General features: G+C 42.8%; 1 protein-coding gene across 2 annotated transcripts in view; it reads left to right on the top strand.

Moving 5' to 3' along the window:
- Positions 1-15,133: 15,133 nt before the first annotated feature.
- Positions 15,134-21,541, top strand: part of LOC112109409 (ATP-binding cassette sub-family G member 2-like) — a 33,318-nt gene continuing 26,910 nt past the window's right edge. For both annotated transcript variants that reach the window (XM_024203929.1, XM_024203930.1), the window contains exon 1: positions 15,134-15,320. The gene's annotated coding sequence lies outside the window, so the exon portion shown is untranslated. The remainder of the gene's footprint in view (positions 15,321-21,541) is intronic.

Here is a 21,541-nt window from a genome sequence, read left to right on the forward strand (position 1 = left end):
TTCCAGCAGTCTCAAAAAGCAGCTACTATGTCATGCTCAGGAAATTTGTAAAATCGGTTTAGCTTGAATATTGAACTGAATGAGATTCTCCATTACAGTTCACAAAAGGCCTGGTGTTATTTTGATGCCGATAGTTAAGAAAACACATGATAGACACATTGCTAGAGCCCTAGGTTACTCAGAGTTTGTACAGCACCTGGCACAATCGTAATACAAATAATTAATCATCATCATAATACTAAATGGAAAAATGAAATTAAAAAGCCCCAAGAGATCAATTATTTGTCTGCTCCTGAGATAAAGACTAAGGGTCTGTCTGTACTGCAGCTCATATAGACTTATTTGCAGTCTGTTAACATGCACATTTCCAAGAGTGATTAGTACCCAGCGTGCACCCAACACACAAGGGTGAAGTTTGCTGAAGAGTTGGCTACTTATTTTGGTCCCTAAATGGAAGCTGAGCTCTTTCTAAAAATCTAGCCATTGATCTGGGAGAAACTGCAGGAATCTCCTTCTGGGATGGAGCAGGCTATGGAAAAGCCAGAGGTAAAAGCTGGTGCACTTGCAATAATGCATTGTTACATTCCTGGCCTGGTCCCGGACCTCTAGCGAAGCAGCTGGTTTGCTTGCGTGGGCTCATATGTTGACACAGGAGCTGTGTTGAATTTTGGAGCTCGCTGTTCTTATTTCTTTCCCCAACCAAAAATGTTATGGGGAAATCAGCCAAAGTGTGTGTTTTCCATAATTGCCTCTTTATCTGACCCCTCCCCAGCACAGCCTGAAGGGTGCCAGACTAACACAGGCCAACAGCTGATTTGGCACAGGGACTCTAACTATAATTATCTTAATGTCAACACCACTTGGGGTGAGGCTGCTCCTTTCCAATCAAAAGACTTGCTGTGAGCCCTACCCCCTTGCCTTCTGCAAGCTGTTTGTGGCACCTACTCTGAGTCTTCTCTGGAACCTGTGCATAACGCAGCACATCCACAAGGAAGGCTGTGTTTTTATTCTGAGGATGAGTTTGCTACGGATCTGTTTACTAGTCTGCAGCTAAGCCGTTTGACCCTTGACTCTAAAATGAGTTTTTAAAACCCCAGGGTGGTTTTACATTTTAATGAAACAGGGCTTTTGAAATATATTTTGAGCTGGATTTTCAGAATGGCCATAGGTAGCCAGGGGTGTGTGCAGGTGTACACATACAGGGACGCATTCAGGTGTGCACTGCGGCCCTGTGGGCATACAGGAGCTGCAAAGCCAGTATATTGTCTTACCCCCGGCCTTCCTTCTAGAATGGTCCTTCACCCCCCACAGTGGTCTGGGCAGTTTAGGGAAGGGAAGAGGTGTGGCTGGAGCAAACCAAATTCCAGCTATGCTGTGCTGCTGGATAGCTCCTGGGGAGTCTTTGCGGCACATTGTAAGTTAGAGCAGCCCCTGGCCTCTGGTCCCCAAATGACTCCAGAACCCAGATGGGGGTTCAATGGCACACAGTCATCTTTGTCCTCCCTCCATCTGGATTTCAACTGAGTTCAACTCCTCAACTTTCAGCTGTTGTGCTCAATTCAGTCTCAAGCAAGGCTACGGTTTTTTCAAAGGGGATGGCCCTGGCCAGGCATCCACAGAGCATGCAAAGGCTGAAGGAAAGGTGTGTGCCTGTGAGATCAATAAACAGGCCTCATGTTCAGAGCTGCATAGGGAGGGGTCATTGGGAATGGGCTACATGAGGCATAAGCCCTGGTGATGCAGGTTAGAAGATCTCCAAGCAGCCTTTGAATGGCCACAGGGTCTGCCAGGGCAGCTCAGAGGCAGCCACAGAGAGAGGCAGGAGTGGAGTTAGGCAGGATTTGGAGGCTTGTTCAGCTGGGAAAGTACAGACAGGGATTTAGAATTGGTGATTAGGAGGGCAGGGAGCCAGGAATAAGCAGTAATGCTGTATCAGGTTGCGTCTCTGATCTGGAGAGAGGAATTAAGAGGGAGGAGCATTAGAGACACTACTAGAGTCAGCTGCATCAACACAGAATGTTTTGGGGGCATGCCGTGAACAGGCAGCCCGAGCAGTGTGCTGCAGTTAGGAATTGCTCATTGTGAGGCTGTGTATTGCAACAATACATGAGAATCTGCTGTGGGAGCTGGTGCCTTTATAACTGGCAGCAGATGCTGCATTAGTTCCCGTGGTTTATTCTAGTGACTTGTTCTGTGCATGCCAGGCAGGCATTCAAAGGGGCTACACCCTCCCATGGTATCAGAGGGTGTGGCAGATGGGACTGCTCCCTAGCACCTCCTGCAGGGCCAAACATGTCCTCAAACAGGAGGAGCTCCCTGCCTCAATCCATACCCAGCTCAGTAATAAACTCAGTCTTTGGCAGTCTGAAACTTAAAGAAACAAACGTAACTCCAAGGCAAACAGCTACCTGCAGCACCTGACCTGGCCCTGGGGTTCTGGGTTATCATGATGCAGCTCCTCCTCAGTCCCAGTCTCACCCTTCACTGCCCTGAGAAGATGTAGGCAAGCCTTCTTAACTGGCCTGCTGACTCTTGATTGGGCAGTATTTTTCCTGGCCCATCTAGGCCTCTGGAGGACTGTCTTGCTGGTAACCCAGTCTGAGTGGATTTTCTTTGAGCAAGTCAAGTGGCACCAGGGTGCCAGTACATCCAGCAAGGGGCAGAGAAGGCCTGATAGACCCAGTCACAGATGGCCACAGTGATGGAGGAGGGCTGTGAGGCTGCAGACCTGGAGCTTGGGTCTACAATACAAGCACTGTAGTGTCTGGGTGGCGGTACTCCAGGAGCTAAGGAGCTATTATAGATACGAGCCTTTTATGCACTCTGAGGGCAAAGTCCTACCTTAGCAGGGGCTGCAGCCTGAGGCTCTGTTTGTAAGATGGTCAAATGGTTTTTTTCTCTCTTATGACCTAGAATCTAGGGAATTGTCTTCATTGGGGTGAGGCAAAAACAGTGCCCTGGTGGGGCGAGCTCACTCTGAGCCAGTTCCCTTTTTCCCCTGCCACAATATGGCAGTGACTTCCAAAGTGGCATTCTAGGCGTGTGTGTGTGTGTGTGTGTGTGTTGGGGGGGAGATAAGTGATGGCTGTGGTGCCATGGAAGAGTAAATTGGAGTCATTTATTTGGGGATGTCTCACACCCTGGAGGGAGCACAGCGAGGGAGAACAGCTGCAGAGCTCTGCACTCTTGACAAATGTATGCCCATGAGGGCAGCTGACTTATTGCCTGGGATGTTAACAATATTGCAACTCACCAGGAGCAGGGGGCAGATTGTCACTTCAGATAGTCCTTCCTAACATTACAAATCACTTTGCTAGAGTCTGTTCTCAGTTTATTTATTTATAGGAAAGAATCAAACTTGGAACAATCAACCCTGTCGGGGTCCATTAAAATCTAGATTGCGTTAACAATAATACCTAAGTCTTACATAGCGTTTGTCAGCTGGATGCCCCAAAGCACTTTATAAAGGTGGGTGAGTCAATTCCATTCTATCCTGTTCCGGGTCTTACACTGTGCTCCTTGCCAGATGATGTACAGAGGTGCATGCAATGGATAAACCCTACACAGCACACGTTATAAACTGATTCTACATGGTAAGACTCTTCTTAGAGCTGAGCAGGCTCCTCAGGGTGGACACAGCAGATATTGCTTACTCCGTTATGGATTAGCTGGCTGCTATACATGAGCTGAGAGTACATTTCTGTGTCAGTTTCACCTCCCCATTTTCCAGCATCACCAGCCTTCACTGGGCCTGAAAGATACTAAATAAATAAAAGGCTTGTACAGAATATGAACTCATAGTCTCATACTTCATGCCAGGCCAGAAGTCTGGGTGCTGGGCAGTTGGGAGCATGGGGCTGTGCCCTCAGGAAGGTCTTATTCCCCCCTTTTTATCTGACTACCCTTTTTGTATGGTGTAGGTACCAGCAAGACAATCCTCCGTCTATGAAAGTAAACTCCAATTAGGTCTCCATGAATGCCTTCCCTGGTCCCTTAGCCTTCCCCAAAGAGCAAAGCACACTGCCATCACATGAAGAGACAAAAGGCCAGATTCAACAATGCATTACAACTGAGCTGCACCTGTACAGATCTGGTATATTAGAGTAGTGAATTAGGTTCTGAAGGTACCGTATCTTTGGGCCATCAAATTGCTAAGAGCTAGGAGAAGTGATTATCTATCAAAGGTACTTATATGATGCCCATTACTGTACTATCTGGGCACCTTGCTGTCTTTAATGTATTTAACCTCACTACACCCCTAAGCGGTAGGAAGTACTAATATTCCCCTTTACAGATGAAGAACTGAGGCACAAAGATAAATTTCTTTAGAATCAGTGTGCTTTGCTCTGAGGCGTACACAAAAATAGAGATAGTGATTGCCTCAAAGAGCTGACAGTCTGGAAGACAGACACAGAGAAGACAGGAAACCCTTGGAAATCCGGAAAAGGCAATACAAATAGTATGAGCTAATTATTATTTATTGGATAAATGTTATCAACTCCCTTTTGATGGATATTCTGGGAGAGAGCATAATGTTAGAAGGAATTTGAGGACACAATTTAACTCCCACTCAAGTCAATGGAAAGTCTGCAATTAACTTCAGTGTGATTTGGATTAGGCCTAGGGATCCCAATTCAGTGGGATATTTAGCTCTTATGCACATGCCTAACTTTAAGCATACAAGTAATCCAGCTAACATCAATGGGACGGCTCACATGCTTAAAACCAGGAACTTGCTTAAGAACCTGTCTGAACTAAGGCCTGAATGAGAAGGGGATATAGAGTTACCATATTCTCTCCTAGAACACAGGAAACAATATTTTAAGAATAGTGTCCAGATTTCTTTTTTTAAATTATGATATTTTGTTAATGAGTTGAGAGTCAGAGACAAAAGCAGTAACATGAATACAATTACAGCATTCTGCACCGCAAGCGTAAATGGACAAACAAAAGAAATAAGATGCAACCGAGTAACATTATTTCCTTTGATTCAGTCAGATTTTCATTCACATTTTGTATTACTTTTTCAAGACGAGTTGTCCAATCCTTTGTGCTTTGTATAACAGTCAATGGGGTTATGGCATTTTGATGCCTTCCTGTGTCGGAGCATCAGCCTACCACCTGCTAGCTGACTTGAGGGGAAATATTTGCTGTGAATTCAGAGTTTAAAAGTAAGGGAGAAGTTGCAAAGTAAGAAAGACATTTCCAGTGAGAAAACAAATTATTCTGGGGGGAAAATGAGGCCATAGAGCTGGGTACTCTGACTCTGCCAGGGGATGTTTGGTGCACATCTGTGGGAGGGGCCTTTAAGACATCTTTGTGTACCTCCATCCTGGTAAAATCAGACACTGGCATGGCCTGGGGCAGCTGAAGGCTGCTCTATTATGCGCTGGCTGGTAATGAACTGGCAACCTGGATCAGCTAAACACAGGGTCTCCAGTCACATCACTTTTCCCTGGCAATACCTTCAGTGCTGGGGACTAGGCGGGGCTACCATAATGTGCTCTACCCCCCCGGAGTCCCCTAAATGAGGGACATCCTCTAGTGACTGAATCTGTGGGTTTTAGGGCTGAGGTCTGGTTGATGCCACTGTCAAGGCACAAAGACCCCCGAGTGCTTCAACTGGAGTTGTGGGTGATCAGCACCTCTGAAAATCAGGAATCTTGATTAGATGGAGCGTGGGGGAAGGAGCAGGGTCTTCTGGGGCTGGGGAATTGAGAACCTGGTTTACAAAATCAAAGAAAAAAGATCTGCATTACAGAAGCAGTTTGCATCTCATTTCATTTGGCAAAGAACTCAACAATTCAGGAACTCAGTGCACACATGGGAGACAAAACATAGTGTAGCAGTGTGTCCCTGAAAAGAAACTATGAAAAGAAAGAAATAGCCCCATCTGCTGGTTGTCATGAGAAACTGGAGTTTTGCTTTGTAGAGCTCACAGCTGGAAACAGAGAATTGGAAACTGCCTAGTTCCAATCCCTTGCTTGTCAGGCAAACTGCCAGTCTTTACAAAAGCACAGACTTGCTTTTCATGCTACACTATGCTTCCCAGTCTCTGGGCTACCATATAATTAAGCAATCAATTTGCAAACACTTGGAAGATAATAAGGTGATAAGTAACAGTCAGCATAGATTTGTCAATAACAAATTGTGTCAAACCAACCTAATAGCTTTCTTTGACAGGGTAACAAGCCTTGTAGATAGGGGGGAAGTGGTAGATGTGATATATATTGACTTTAGTAAGGCTTTTGATGCTGTCTCACATGACCTTCTCATAAACAAACTAGGGAAATACAACCTAGATGGAGCTACTATAACATGGGTACATAAGTGGTTGGAAAACCGATCCTAGGGAGTAGTTATCAATGGTTCACAGTCAAGCTGGAAGGGCATATCAAGTGGGGTCCCACAGGGATCAGTCCTGGTTCTGGTTCTGTTCAATATTTTCATCAATGATTTAGATAATGGCATAGAGAGTACACGTATAAAGTTTGCTGATGATACCAAGCTGGGAGGGGTTGCAAGTGCTTTGGAGGATAGGATTAAAATTCAAAATGATCTGGACAAACTGGAGAAATGGTCTGAAGTAAATAGGATGAAACTCAATAAGAACAAATGCAAAGTACTCCACTTAGGAAGGAACAATCAGTTGCACACATATAAAATGGGAAATGACTGCCTAGGCAGGAGTACTGCAGAAAGGGATCTGGGAGTCATAGTGGATCGCAAGCTACATATGAGTTAATAGTGTAACACTGTTGCAAAAAAAGCAAACATCATTCTGGGATGTATTAGCAGGAGTGTTGTAAGCAAGACACAAGAAGTAATTCTTCCGTTCTACTCCACGCTGATTAGGCCTCAATTGTGTCCACATTTCAAGAAAGATGTGGACAAATTGGAGAAAGTCCAGAGGAGAGCAAAAAAAAATAGTGATTAAAGGTCTAGAAAACATGACCCATGAGGGAAGATTGAAAGAATTGGGTTTGTTTAGTCTGGAGAAGAGAAGACTGAGGGAGGACATAACAACAGTTTTCAAGTACATCAAAGGTTGGTATAAGGAGGAGGGAGAAAAATTGTTCTCCTTAACCTCTGAGGATAGGACAAAAAGCAATGGGCTAAAATTGCAGCAAGGGAGATTTAGGTTGGATATTAGGGAAAACTTCATAACTGCCAGGGTAGTTAAGCATTGGAATAAATTGCCTAGGGAGGTTGTGGAATGTCTGTCATTGGAGATTTTTAAGAGCAGGTTAGACCAACACCTGTCAGGAATGATCTAGACAATACTTAGTCCTGCCTTGATTGCAGGGGATTGGACTAGATGACCTCTCGAGGTCCCTTCCAGTCCTACACTTCAATGATTCTATGATAAGTAGCATTTTTGTGCTTTCTCCCATGCTACCCCCCATGCCTGGGAGAAGCTCCCCGTAACCATCTGCACAACTAACTCATTATCCTCCTACAAAACCCTCCTTACAACGTTCCTTTGCTATGATGCCTACAAAAAACTTCACAACAGCCAGGCTGGTGGTGTGCTGAGACCACTGCCTAACATATGGACCAATATTGTCTCATTGTTTCCTTGTACTCCCCCATCTGTCTGTCTCCATTTGTTGTCTCTTGTCTCATACTTAGGTTGTAAGCTCTTTGGGGCAGGGACTGTCTGTTTGTTCCGTGTTTGTACAGCACCAAGCACAATGGGGTCCTGGTCTATGACTGGGGTTTCTAGGGATTACAGTAATTCAGATAATATAAATAATTAAGAATGCGATGTTGACATGACATGGTAAATGACTATTCATGAACAATCTGAGTAAAAGAAGTTTGGAAAAAGAGAAAATCACAAGTATTTTGAATGCAGAGAAAAAGCCAGCAGAGGACTAAAGAAACAGACCGGAGAGAATTCCCAGAGTGATACAGAACATCTATATCCATAATTAGGAGATACTAAGAGCTCAGAGATCCGTACACCACTTTCCCTCTTAAAGACTTTTGCCATTTAAATGGAATGGAGCCATTTTATTGTACAATAGCCATTTTTCTATAATAGATATGTCCATGCCTATAAGGTGATGGGCTGACCATGTAGATTTTAAAAGGTTTTAACAGGTTAGGCTCTGGCTAAAAAATATAGAGACCTTTTGCTCTAAGTAGTGTCAGGGCTGGAGTTGGCTCCATAATGAACCTACCGCTGTGCTAACAAAGTTCTGGCGTTAGTAATCTCTCCTAACACTCACTCAAAACTTGGCTCACCACAGAGTACAGTTTCAGAGAATGAAGGGGAAGTTTTTCTCTCCCTGGAGGGAACATAGAGAGTGAAGGAAACAGTTCTTTGATTTCAGTCTTAGCAACCATGCACTGTCTGTCAAGGTCTCCATCTGTTAGGCCTCTTCATTTCCCTGATCCCAAGTCACTGCAGTATCAATGTCAAACTTTGAGCTGCCTTCCAATTTAAGAGTGCTGAAGCTTTACCTGATAAGACTCAGGGATTACTATCTATTGAGCCCAGGTCCATCCATTATTCAGGACTGCTATTTACCTTTCTAATGTCAGGTCAATGTTGTGACCTATGCAGATTAACTGTGCTTTTTTAACATCTCTATAAATAAATATAGATACAGGAAAAAGCATGACTGTTAATTGCACCAATAATGCTGAAAACATGAATTCTGAATTCAAACCTTTTTTATCTCTGAAATAAAATGCATGATGAAGTGCTTGTGCTTGTCTGTATTTTCCCTACAAAGACATGGTCAGATGTGTTAACTTAATACTTATATTTGACCACAAGAGGGAGAATCCTGGCTCCAAAATCGTGGCTCCAAAAGGGAAAGAAACAGTAGAGTAAGTACCCTTAGCAGCACCATGGTATCAGCATTCATTCATCAGCAGCTCTCAGACCCGCTCTAAACTTCTTTATTAAAGAGCACAGCACTGTGCTAATTAAAATGTGTGATGATTGTAAAAATGCAGCTAATATAAACATGCACAAAAATCTGGCATATATTTGTTTCCAAAATTGTTCCCCAGCTCTCCCCCGATGCCCTTACCTCATGTATCTCTTAACCCTTTTTTATGTGTAATACTCAGATCTGTCTTTAAAGATATGTAAATCAGTGGCTCTGTATTTGAAGGAATCCTGCCTGAGGTTATAATACTTCCTATTATATATAGACCTAAACTAGAATCCCCTGGATCCAAACCCCTGAATTTTGGGGATATTTGGAACTGGATATGAACCTCATGACTTGATCCTATATCTACGAGGAGAATGGACTGGAATCCCAGTCTGAACAATCCCAAATTTCAGGCGAGCTCAGATTCAGAATCACCAAGTCTGGGAAGCAGGCTGCAAGCAGCTAAGGGCTGCAGGGAAGGAGGACTGGGAAGAAGCTGCTGCTGTTTCTCTGCTAACAGATGAACATCCAGAAATTTGATGGAAATCTGCTGCTGCTGGTGTTAGGCCGCCCCCCACCCCAGGCACTCCCTGGTGGGTGACCCACACAAACAACAGCAGGGGAGAGAAAAGTCTTTAAAACAACTCAAAGATGCAAAGGAAAAAAAATGTATCAGTCATAGTCCTAAAGTGCAGGTATGTTAGAAAATGACCGGGATAGACATTTTTTAAAATAAAATTTGTACTGTTCCTTTCATCTTTTCCGTTAGTGAAGTCTCCCGGTGAATACGGTATTAGTTGGACAGTGGGGTGTAACTACCTTTCTGTGGCTTTCTTTCTAGGGAAGCCAGCTGGCTGGGAGTAAAGATAAGATAGGCAGCATGGAGAGGCGTGTTGCAAATGACATGTGACAGGAGGCCTCAGTGTTTGGTAAGCAATATCTTTAACAACACAACTGAGGGATGCGACTTTCAGGGTCACTTTTCCTGCTGCCGTTTTTATTTGTATCATTATTTTCATGCTATGTATGAAACGAGGCTTAGAAACACCACCATGGCTGCTTGTTTCCCCTTTACTACTGATTGCTCTGAGCAACTATTTGGGAGAGTGATTTTGAGGGGCGAGGAAAATGTGCACCCCAAATGAACACCCCAAATGAACAGTAGGGAATCTGGCCTCTGAGTGGGCGATGAAGAGTCTGATTATGGGCACAATCCTGCAAGCCACTCAGTGGCTTCCATTCCCACTGAAATCAGTGGGAGTTGAGGGAACTCAGCACCACTTATTTTTGTCCTTACAAATGTATCCAATGTAAGTGCACAGATCAGAACCAATTAGCCAGTCTCCCCTTCCCAGTTCGATCACTGATTCCATTGACTTCAGTGGAGTTACTCCTGATTCATATCAGTGTAAGTGAACCAAGCCCCATGGCTTGTCCCAAAGTTCACAGCAACATACTTCCAGTCCTGCTTCTTACCAGTCCCACCACAGGAGTGAGCCACTCTCCTCCCTCTGCCAATTTTTCTTTTTTTTTTACTAACCTCCAAAATGCAGGGCATAAATAAAGGCAAACTGGAGCTCTTTGTATCTTTAACCAGACAAAGATTCAGGACTAGTGAATGCAGTAACAGTGCATACAGCATCTAGGATGACCTGAGAAGGTTCAAAGTAGAGCATCAGGGCGTGTGTGCATGGACTCTTACCAAACAATATTGTGGATACATAAGACAATGACCTTTTATAATAGTGTTAAATGAGACATGGAGGCTGCTGAAAAACTGTTATGAAACATTGTCTAGCATGACAGCATCTGATACAGAGACGAGAGAGGGCTTGTTCCCTCTCCCTAAGGGACTATTTAAGGGTACGCTAGCCCTTAAGACCCCATTCACATGGTCAGCTGGCCTTGGCACAGTGGTGCTGGAACTAGGGTTGCTGCCACACCCCCTGGCTTGACGCAGCAATAACAAACACCAAATACATGATTTCCATCATCAGCACCCCCACTATAAAAACTGTCCCAGCATGCCTGCCTATGCCAGCTACTCTTCAATCCCAGTCTTGTAATCCTCCCAAGGGCTTGACAAGGTGCAGAAAGTCCAGTCCCTTTTAACTGTTTCTCAGCAATCTCACCCCACTCCCCATGGGTTTCTGGGTCTGTTTCTAAAGCAGCTCCTTGCCAGCTCTCTGCTGCGGTGCTCCCTTGCCTCTCTGACAGCAGCCCACTTCTGCCTGAGCTGCAGTTTTTTATCATGGCTTTTGATAGTCAAATAATGAGCCACAGGTGGGGGAGTAGCAGTTCTGGCCATTAACTCCTTAGTGGCTATTGCAGCATAAGGTCTATGAATGCCAACGCAAGGGGCCATGCCCTGCTCATCTGACTCACGCAAGACTTCAGCAGGAGTTTTATGTGAAGGGAACATGAGTAGGCCCAAGGTTGTTGTGCTGCAGGAGGAAGTAAGTTTGCTGTGTAATGGAGCTGGCAGATGATCATAAAGTGCTGGTCTGAAAGGTCAAACCCTTTATGTAACTTGTTACTAAAGTTTGCCATCTGTTTTTATGATATGCTTATACTCTTAGGAGTATATTTTTATTGTTTTATGAGTGTCGTGCATTCCTAGCTGAGAGAACAGTAGAGCAGTTCGGCTTTCTAGCGATATACAGAGAGTTGTCACTGAGGGCATAATTTGAAGACATTGGAGTCATGACAAGTGTATCTGAGGACGACACATGCCCAGCAGAACCTTTGCTAAGGATGCTGATGCTCAAAGATGAGCCCAAGCTCTGTTTGCAGGACTGGCAGTTAGAAAAAACATCCTTTCATTTGTAAACTGAGCAAATATAAAGGGAAATTATAGAGAGACGCTAAGTAATGAAACTGGACAATGCCATTTTTGCAGTTGCTGTTTTGAGCAGAACAGCACTATGGGCCTGATCCTGCAGTATTCAAGTGAATGGGAGTTTTGACATGGATTTCAGTGGGGCCTTGTGACAGAGCATCTTGAAAAACGTGTAGACTCTATTCTGGCTGTCTATGATTAAATGACTTATAATCAAACGTCTTCCCAGAATAGTCTTCACTAAATAATAATAAGAGCAGCAACAAGAAAAGAGTCTTACTTGGGACAGTTGTTCTTCAGTTTTAGTGCATACATCTGGGAAGGGCCAAGAGAAACTGAGGTTTGCCAGCTCCATTTTTTTCTCTTACCTCATCCCCAGCATAAATCATACTAAAGAGTGGGGACTGTCGGGGGGGGGGGGGGGGGGGGGGGAGGAAAGGGGGGGCAGGACTCTGGAGATTGTTCCCCCTCTTAGTCTGAGAAAGCCCAGATTTGGTGACCTTCCTGGCATGCTGCAAAAGACATCCGTTTGATTGGGGTTTGGAGAGGGCTGCAGGTATGTTCCCAGAATGACGAAGAGGTGAATAGGAACTTTTTCATAGGTGGCTGGCTGGCTGACTTCCTGGCTGATTGATTGTTTAGTGCTGCTGGGTCCATACTTAATATTAATTGAGTGCTGGAGGGCCTAGAGCCTTGTATAGCTATCTTTTTACAGAACTATTTACATCAAAATTAATAAATAAACTAAAGAGTAGAACAGGTGAGAAAGGTATTGCATGCATGATGATATACCCATGTGCCCAAGTTGTATATATATATCCAAGAAAGCTGGGCATATCACCAAATCCTCATTTTCTTGACTGGGTTGTTCTTCTTGTAGAATACTTTATATTTACTTAAAAGTGAAAATGTCTCTTTAGAAAATTGATAAATCTTATCTAACATCTCAAGGGCTGACAAAAGTCCCTGTTTTTGTTTCTATTTTAGAAAGCAAAAAATCATTCTTACTGAAAAAGTCCCTAGTTTATATTTGTGTGTGTCATACCTTCAACAGGAATGATTTTAATCAATAAACTAATTAAGGGGCTGTTAATCTGGTCAAAGAGCTTGATAATAAAATTCAGATGAATAATCTCAGAGTAGTGGCGCTCCTTGAATGCTTTGAAAATATTGGCAAGTAAACCAGCTAGTTTGTCCAAGTGACTTTCAAACATGGAAAAGATACCTCCTGTATCTGTAGGCCCAGCCTAATCAGTTACGAGACTCCTTCTCTGAGGGATTCGACTTTGAAGCAGAATATTGAAGAATTAACTTTTAAGGACATGGCCATATTTCTTGGATGACACACCCATGAAGGTAAAAAGGAGACGGTGTTTTAATATTCTGAAGAGCCACTTTTGGAAACCCAAGCTTAGCTTTGCAGTCATCAATCAGGCAAATCTGATCACCCGGGGCCTGCTCCTCAGCCCAGACTTGTTATCTCAAAGGGGAGCCAAGATAACTCTAATTGAGTAAATGGGTGTAGGTAACAGAATATAAACAAGCCCCTTTTTCTCAGAAGAGCAGACCCGCCCTCTGCCGTATCTGTCACCGGTGGACTGGTGTAGATCTCCTTCCCTCTTCCCTATGTGGTGCACAAATAATAAAGACTGACCAGAAATAAGGGTTAAACAATAGGTAAGTGTATTAGGGGATAAATTACAGATAAGGGAAGGAATAAATGTAAACGAGCAATAACTACCGGTATATAAACAACACAAAGCCAGTGACACAGCAGCTCTTCCTATGAGCATAAAGCTCAGGCCCAAAAATACAGAACTCACCCTGGCAATTGAAAATGTAACCCCAACTAAGAAAACCCTAATTATTATGTGTCACTATATTCCCAGCACTTCCATGGCAGTGGCGAAGTCCAGGACCTCCACTCCATGGGTAACTGGAACCTGTAGAGGAGGAGCACTGGAGAGTCCCTCAATGACAGTTGGGATGGAAGAAACGGACCAAGAACCCTTTGGTTGTTGACGTTCCCAGGAACAGGAGCAGGTAAGGTGGAATGCGTCTTCCTCTTTCTTCTCACCTTAGGAGTGAATGGTATTCTTCGATGGTGCACCGGTGCCACGAAGACACAAGATGGACTGCACCACCAGTCTGGGATTACAGTCCTTTTATACAGTTTGTGGCAGGAAAACATGGTATGATCCTGGGAAAGGTGGGAAACAGTCTGAGGTGGCTTGGCAGTGCATAGAGGGGTCACAAAATGGAGTCACAAGATGACAGTTCAGACTCCATCTTGGATTGCTGCAATATCCTTAGAAACTGATTATTGGGTCTAATACACACATGTAACTTAATAAACCATGAACAATAGAACATTTCATACCCAACAGGCTAAGTCCTCTCTGTACTGCTTTGGTGGCATAAAGGGGACTCAACTGAAGGGGCAGTTGGGTATTCCTCTGTCACAGGAGAATCCCCTGGTGGTGCAAAGCCAACGTAGGGGGTCTTCTAGAGTGAGTCAGATGTGGCGGCTTGAGGAGGTGTGGCCTGAGCATGCTGTGGTCCAGTTATCCCTTTCAGTGTAATGGCCCTTAGGGGACTGTTCCTGCCAGCTTATGTTAGAGCAGCCCTGTAGCCCCCAGGTTCTGAGGATGCAGAGATGAAATAACATGGAGTTCCAGTACACCTGAGGATCCAGTCCTGGATCTGGAGGACTGCATACAGTCTCTGAAAGAAGTTTGCACCATTTGACCCACACATTTCACCAGATCAAGGAATTGACAACAGGTGTCATTTACAGGTGCTATTGCACTGGTCCTGCAAATGGTTAACTAGGTTTGTGCCAATCAAGTTTTAGCCCTGGTTACTGAAATGCTATTGAACATGGTTTGGCCTTGTCTACACTTACAAGTACAATATGTTCAGCAGTGAGGGGAAGAAGGGCTGGTAGACCTAGAGTAGGGAAAACACCCCACAACAAGTTGCAATCAGTACCGTGTGCATTGTGGGCATATAATACGTACTAATAATTAGCCCGTTTGGTGGAATATTTTTAAGTCCATAGTTGGTGGCACTGCTGTAGTATGTCAGAAAGTCAACACTGGCAGTGTCTTTTGTTTGGTGGTGTGTCCCCAGGCACACTGCCACTGGCAGTGACTGAGCTTGGGCACAAGACTATGTGGGGAGATGAGGTGTTGCAGAACTCCTGCTCCGATGCACTTTAGTTCATTTGTGGCACCCTGAGCTAAAAACGCTAAGATTAGGAGCTGCATGTGCCTCTGTCTCTGCCCCTGGACTGGGAGCCTCTCTCATTTCAGCAGCAAAGAGGAAGGGAGGTGACTGTCCTTTGCAAGGCTCTGTGCGGGAGGGAAAGGAGGGGTTTCCTGTGGATTAGCCTTTGATATTACAGAAAGCCTGGTGAGCCACTGGTGAGACTTCATCTTCCTTTGAGCTGCATAAGAGGCTGGGATCACTGCTGCACTTGCCACTCACCGCTCTTGCCCTGATTCCAGCTGTGTCCCAGTACCTGTTTGTATCACCCGTAAACTTCTTCACTGCCGCTGCCTTCTGCACGGACCAAGATCCACTAGGTAAGTCAACTGGGGCATTTCAACCTTATTGATGGAGTTGTATTTTTTTAAACTGTCTAATCTAGTGACTGGTTTCCTTCCCTGTGCCAGGGAGAGGAGAGGTGAGAAAAACAATAGTGGAAGTGCTATTCTGCCACCAACGAATGAATTAGATTTTGCAGCTGGTTTGGCCAACAGTGAGAAAGAAAATGTTTTGTGATTTGCCTGGAGTTCTCCACTGCATTTAATTTACCAGCAAAATTAGATGTCCAAAATAAGAATGTATTTTATTAAATGAGGGAGAAAACTCATGTAAGACTGATGGCTGAATAGTGAAAGAGCTCAAGAGCTAGAATATGGAGAGGGAAACAAGTATATTACTTAGAAATTTGGATGTATGTGTATGTACCATATATAATACACATACATACACAAGAGCTCTTTTATCCAAACCTGTTTAGTACATACCCTTTTCTCTGAATCTAGGTTACACATCCCCAGGTATATCAGTTACCTGTTAACATACCTGATTTTCTGAATCCCCTTTTACACAAATGGTTTTAATTTTTCCAAAACATTAATGAAAACGAGGATTGTGCTGTGTATAAATCCACATATACCATACCGGTTTCCTGTATAAATATATGCATATGTACATACATATACCTGTCTGTGCTCTGTGTACATATGTAATAAAGCATTGTATAAAGTATAGGATTTATATATACGTTTCATGTATTTGTATGTATATAGAGAACAAAAGTGCACAGCTACAATATGTTTTTATGGAGGGTTTCACCTGACAGTTTGCACTAGTTAAACTTTGTACCCATTATAAATAAGAGAAGTAACAGCTTAACTAATGAATGGCTGGCAGGTTTACAGGATGTTGAAAATTAGGATATTTTTTAAAAGGCCTGATCGTGCTTGGAACTTTGGAAAACTATTAACACAAACGAGAGTTGATTTTGGCTCTAAAACTATACATTCTTAGTTAATTTTAGCTCTTGATGTGTTTGTTTGAAGAGGTAAAATACCTAAAATAAACTGGCTGTTCTTTCGAAAACCAGTTAAAATATGTGTTGTTGGGTTTTGCAATTTGCAATTGCATTACTGAGTTACAAGTGCTCTTTCTTTATGATTTAGAAAACTTGTCCAGTGCCAGTCGCTTACTGTAGGAAATTGCTAAGACAAGAATTCACATCATCTCTTTGTTAATATAAAATATCTTAGGGTACGTCTTCACTCAAGGGGGGGGGGGTCGATTTAAGATACGCAAATTCAGCTACGCGAATAGCTGAATTCGACGTATCGCAGCCGACTTACCCTGCTGTAGGGACGGCGGCAAAATCGACCTCTGCGGCTTCCCGTCGACGGCGCTTACTCCCACCTTCGCTGGTGGAGTAAGAGCGTCGATTCGGGGATCGATTGTCGTGTCCCGATGGGATGCGATAAATCGATCCCCGAGAGGTCGATTTCTACCCGCCGATTCAGGCGGGTAGTGTAGACCTAGCCTTAGACTGGCAAACATTTTTAGTAAAGTTGCTTTAAAAATCTCAGGCCTGGTTCTGCTGTGGCTCATGTTGGTTTGATAGCCATATAACTTCATTGATTTCAGGTAAATGACTCCTGATTTACCCTGCTCTATGTGAGAGGGGAATCAGGCCTTTGGACTATACAAGTCAACATACAATGCATGGGAAAACTGCCTGTATGCGCCCCAATTGACACACTTAAGGTGTTTTCCTCTTTGGGGTTTGAAAATGTTATTTAAATTATGGCATCTATGGACAGAAAGATATGATGATTTATTTAACGAGGGCATTTTTAGTGTTCAGTTAGAACAAAGATTAAATATCAAGATCCAATATTTTAAATGTTTTCAGATAAATTATTTTGTCTCCTGATTTGGTAATATGATTAATAGTTTGAGAGAGATTATGGATACTGAACTTCTGCCTTGAAAGGATGCAGTGGAAGGTCTGAAAGCAAGAATCTTTCTTGAGGATAGGCTTAATGGGGACAACTTGGTTACACAGAAAAATGGAGTAATGAAATAAGTGGAGGACGAAAGGTCCAGTACTGTGTTGTGATAGAAAATATGGTGATTATCTATTGTGTGGTCAGCACTTCAGCCATTACTCACACAAACCCCTCATTGATTCTAATGGGATTTAAACATCTGTAAGGGCTCCCCTTATATTAGTCCATTTATATCATTACATCATATGAATACAAGTCATCAGCTTGCTACTGTAAATGTCTTCAACTAGGATTTTTTAGATTTCTTCTGGGATCATCCATCAAGTATAAAATATTAGTAATCCATAGAAGATATTGCTGGGTCTACGCTGCTGCTTGATCCAAAGAGTTTCCTACTGGGTTTTTCTAAATTAGGTGCTGGGGTAAGAATTAATGCTGTTCACGACTCACTTCTTGATGGCAAGGATGAGTGCTAGAGGAAGATTTTTTGAAAGAGAACAAGTACAGCATGTACCATTCATGAATAGCTCACCTATTGGTGGGTGACATTTCAGTTATGGAGAAAATAACTTACTTTAACCAAAGTTGATATAATGATTATATGGTCCCCCTTGCTCATCATACTGGAAAAATACTTCTGAACACAAACTAATTTATTCTGATTATTTACTTATAATATGTTGATGCCTATACACGATGATGTGACACATTATTTTATTGGATATTTATCTGTCCATTAAAATCTAGAGTAGATTAGCATATGTTTGTAGATTTTTTGTGTGAATTGGAAATGGAATTTCATTACACATACAAACATTAATTTGATTTATATTTTCTTTGCTATTTCTTTGTTCTCTGGGTATTTTACTTGTAAAAGGACTGTCAATCAGACGCAAAATAACGTTACACAAACCTTCCACTCTGAGAAAACAAGTAATAGTAAAGCATGTTAACAACCTTTGCTCTTTTCCCAAAGCAAACATCAAAAGGAACATGCCCATATCTTTCCATGGTTAGGCTTACTGATTTATAAAAATCTTCCTTTTCCTGAGTAAATATTAACTATATAATCTCTCACTGAATGTTTGCATTATTAATAGAAAAAATACTAAAAAACAAAAGCAAATGAAAAGTCCGCCCACCATGCATAGATATTATATTACTGCTGCTAGTGGCTCGTTGCCTTTTGGCACAAGATTAGAGACACAGCAATTTCTCCCATAGGGAATTGCTACAATGGAAGACATGTAATGACAAGACTCAGATGAGAAGAGAGGCGGGTAGTGCAGATTTTAATTTGTGACTGATACATCACCTAGAACAGCAAAATAATTATTTTTTAGAATTAATTAAGACTTAACAATTGTGTGTCAATTGCAATAAAAGTATGCACAAATGTAGCTGTGCAAGGTCACTTCTTGTTTTCAAAAAGGTGGCCTCCAGTTATCTTGAACAGTGCATTTCTCTGCTTATCTTACTGGAGAGGATCATTTGTTGTGTTCCTGGTTTACAGGGGGTTTATTCAACATGTCACCAAATGTTTCACATTTTGTTTTCTTATATTTTTGAGAACGGTGTAATGTTCCATGATAATTAAAGCAATATAAGCTCAGGAAATTCAAATTTAAGGGCAGGCCAAATTCTAACTTGTGCTTCAGTCACTTTGTGCCATTCTGGCCATGCTAAGGAGGCCAAGATCTATCCTAAACAGGGCATCTGTGAATTCATTTGATGTAGGGGAATTCCTGAAACGCAGGAAGTTGGTTTAGTTTGCTATATGCCACCTGGTGGAGAAGGGGGTGCTCCCAGTTGGCATGGCTGATGCCAGGAGGAGGAGTCTCCTTAGTGAACTGCACTTCTGCTCCTAAAACGATTTTCTAATTTTTTCGTGGTATTTTTATTTCCATTGCTTTGTAACAACATGAACTTTCATATCACAAAATACTTTTAAGATCTTCTTGTTGTCCTAGTGCACTGGAGAGATGGGGAGAGTGTCCTCATCTTCATAACATCACTTTTGAAAAGGTCAGAGTATAAATGTATTCCCAACTATGAAGAACCCTAGACCTCAATAGTGCCAGGCCTCTTTGGGTGTCATTCAAAAAGACATCTGTTTCAGCCACTGGCAGCAGCATCTTTAACAAGCAAGCTGCACTTTATATCTCTGGTTTCAGTAAAGATTACAAGGCAGCCAATGTACTGTCAAAGCTTCAGGAACACAACTATGTGGCTTATCTCTCAAAAGCAGCCCCTTGGGTATATTATCACTGACAGGGTGGCCACTGCTCCCTATGTTAATGGCTCCACTGGTTTCTTGACGAACAGCAACAATATCAAATACTTTCTTAAACTCATAGACTTCAAGGTCAGAAATAACCATTGTGACAATCTAGTCTAACATCCTGCACACTGCAGGCCACAGAACTTCACCCACTCACTCCTATAATCGACCCCTAACCTCTGACTGAATTACTGAAGTCCTCAGATCATGGTTTAAAGACTTCAAGTTACAGAGAATCCACCATATTACAGGGCTGCCCAGAGGGGGGGGGGCAAGTGGGGCAATTTGCCCCAGGCCCCGGGCCCCACAGGGGCCCCCACGAGAATATAGTTTTCTATAGTATTGCAAGTTTCTTTTATGGAAGGGGCCCCCAAAATTGCTTTGCCCCAGGCCCCCTGAATCTTCTGGGCAGCCCTGCAATATTACACTAGTTTAAACCTGCAAGTGACCCGTGCCCCATGCTGCTGAGGAAGGCAAAAAACCTCAGAGTCTCCTGCCAATCTGGCCAGGAGGAAAATTCCTTCCCAGCCCCAAATATGGCAATTAGTTAGATCCTGATCATGTGGGCAAAACCCTCAGCCAGACACCTGGGAAAGAATTCGCACTAATAACTCAGAGCCCTCCCCATCTGTTCTTGTAGAAGATCGGAAGGATCTTGCCCAGCATGGATTGGGTAAGGCCCAAAAATTAAGCTGCTTTGAGGAATTCCAGATGAAAACAATTTAATCAGGCATCATATTAACCTATCCCAAAAGGCACCAGCCTACCTGCTTACAAGAAAAGAGCTGATAGATAGGGTGGAGAAAGAGTCCTATAACCCTGAGAGCACACATGAATCAAAACATAGCATGGTGAGTCTTATTTTAGGTCTATTGCCTTGAAAATGTCCCTTAATAGTGGAAAGATTATAGGAAGCAGGTGTTACGTAATTTCAATTTTGGAGGATCCCACATCAGTCTGTAGTAAAACCAGAACAGAACAAATCTAGGGTCAGCTTCTGTGTTGCACTGTGGCCTCTTTATGCTGTTTTGGTGGCATAAAGCAGCTAGACCCTGCCTAGTGATAAAAAATAAGATAAGACAAAAAAGACAGAGAGATGTCAGAAAGACTGTATGCTACCCCTTTGCCACCCTTGGTGTGGGGGCGTACTGGGGCATATAGGACATGTCAGAGGAGTAAGGAGGCACGGCTGGAGTATGCTGCACTCCAGCTAGTCATGGTTGTGGAATGGTCTCCTGGGGGCTGTAGCAGTTTCAGCTTGCCAGGCTGAGAACTTTGTACCTTCTCCTTATCCCAATTCCCGCTACGAGTACAGCTGGAGAGGAATGGAGAATCTGGCTCCTGATGGGGATGATCATCCCCTTCCAGGTGCCCTATTTCTCAGTGCAAAGGTCTGGATCACAGACCTACTCCTTGCAAATAGAATAGATTTCAGGGCAGATAAAAATAGATGATTTTTTAAAAATAAAAAATTGCATTTTTAAATTTAAAATCAGATTATTTTAATTTAAATTGGGTTTTGAATGGAAATTAAATACTGGTTTATTTAAAAAAAAACTATTTAAAATTAAATTTTAAATTGACAACCTATGTTAAGGCCTGAACTTATTACAAGCTATTAAAATCATTTAAATTAAATACAAAAATAATATTAAGCAGTACATGTTTGCTGCCAAGTTTTAAAGGAAGTCAAACCACTGAATTGGTGGAAGTCACTGACAAAGCACCGGGAACCAGAGTTTGTTGAAGTACTAAACCAGCTTTTGATAGTTGTGGTCTCTTCTGCAGGTGCAGAGAAAATATTTTCTTTAGTTCTGTTTATTCAGTTTCAGTACAATGACTAGTTCACTCAAAGTTAAGAGACTGACTGGGAGCTGAAAAAGCAGGAAAGCTTCTTTTCTTCTTCCAATCTATGACTAAAAACTAGATGTGAGAGGGTGAGTTCTACTGTTTCTAAAATCTTGAAGGACATGATAAT

Source organism: Terrapene carolina, unplaced genomic scaffold, assembly GCF_002925995.2.
Source record: "Terrapene carolina triunguis isolate 2854851 unplaced genomic scaffold, T_m_triunguis-2.0 Scaffold789, whole genome shotgun sequence".
Taxonomy (NCBI): Eukaryota; Metazoa; Chordata; order Testudines; family Emydidae; genus Terrapene; species Terrapene triunguis.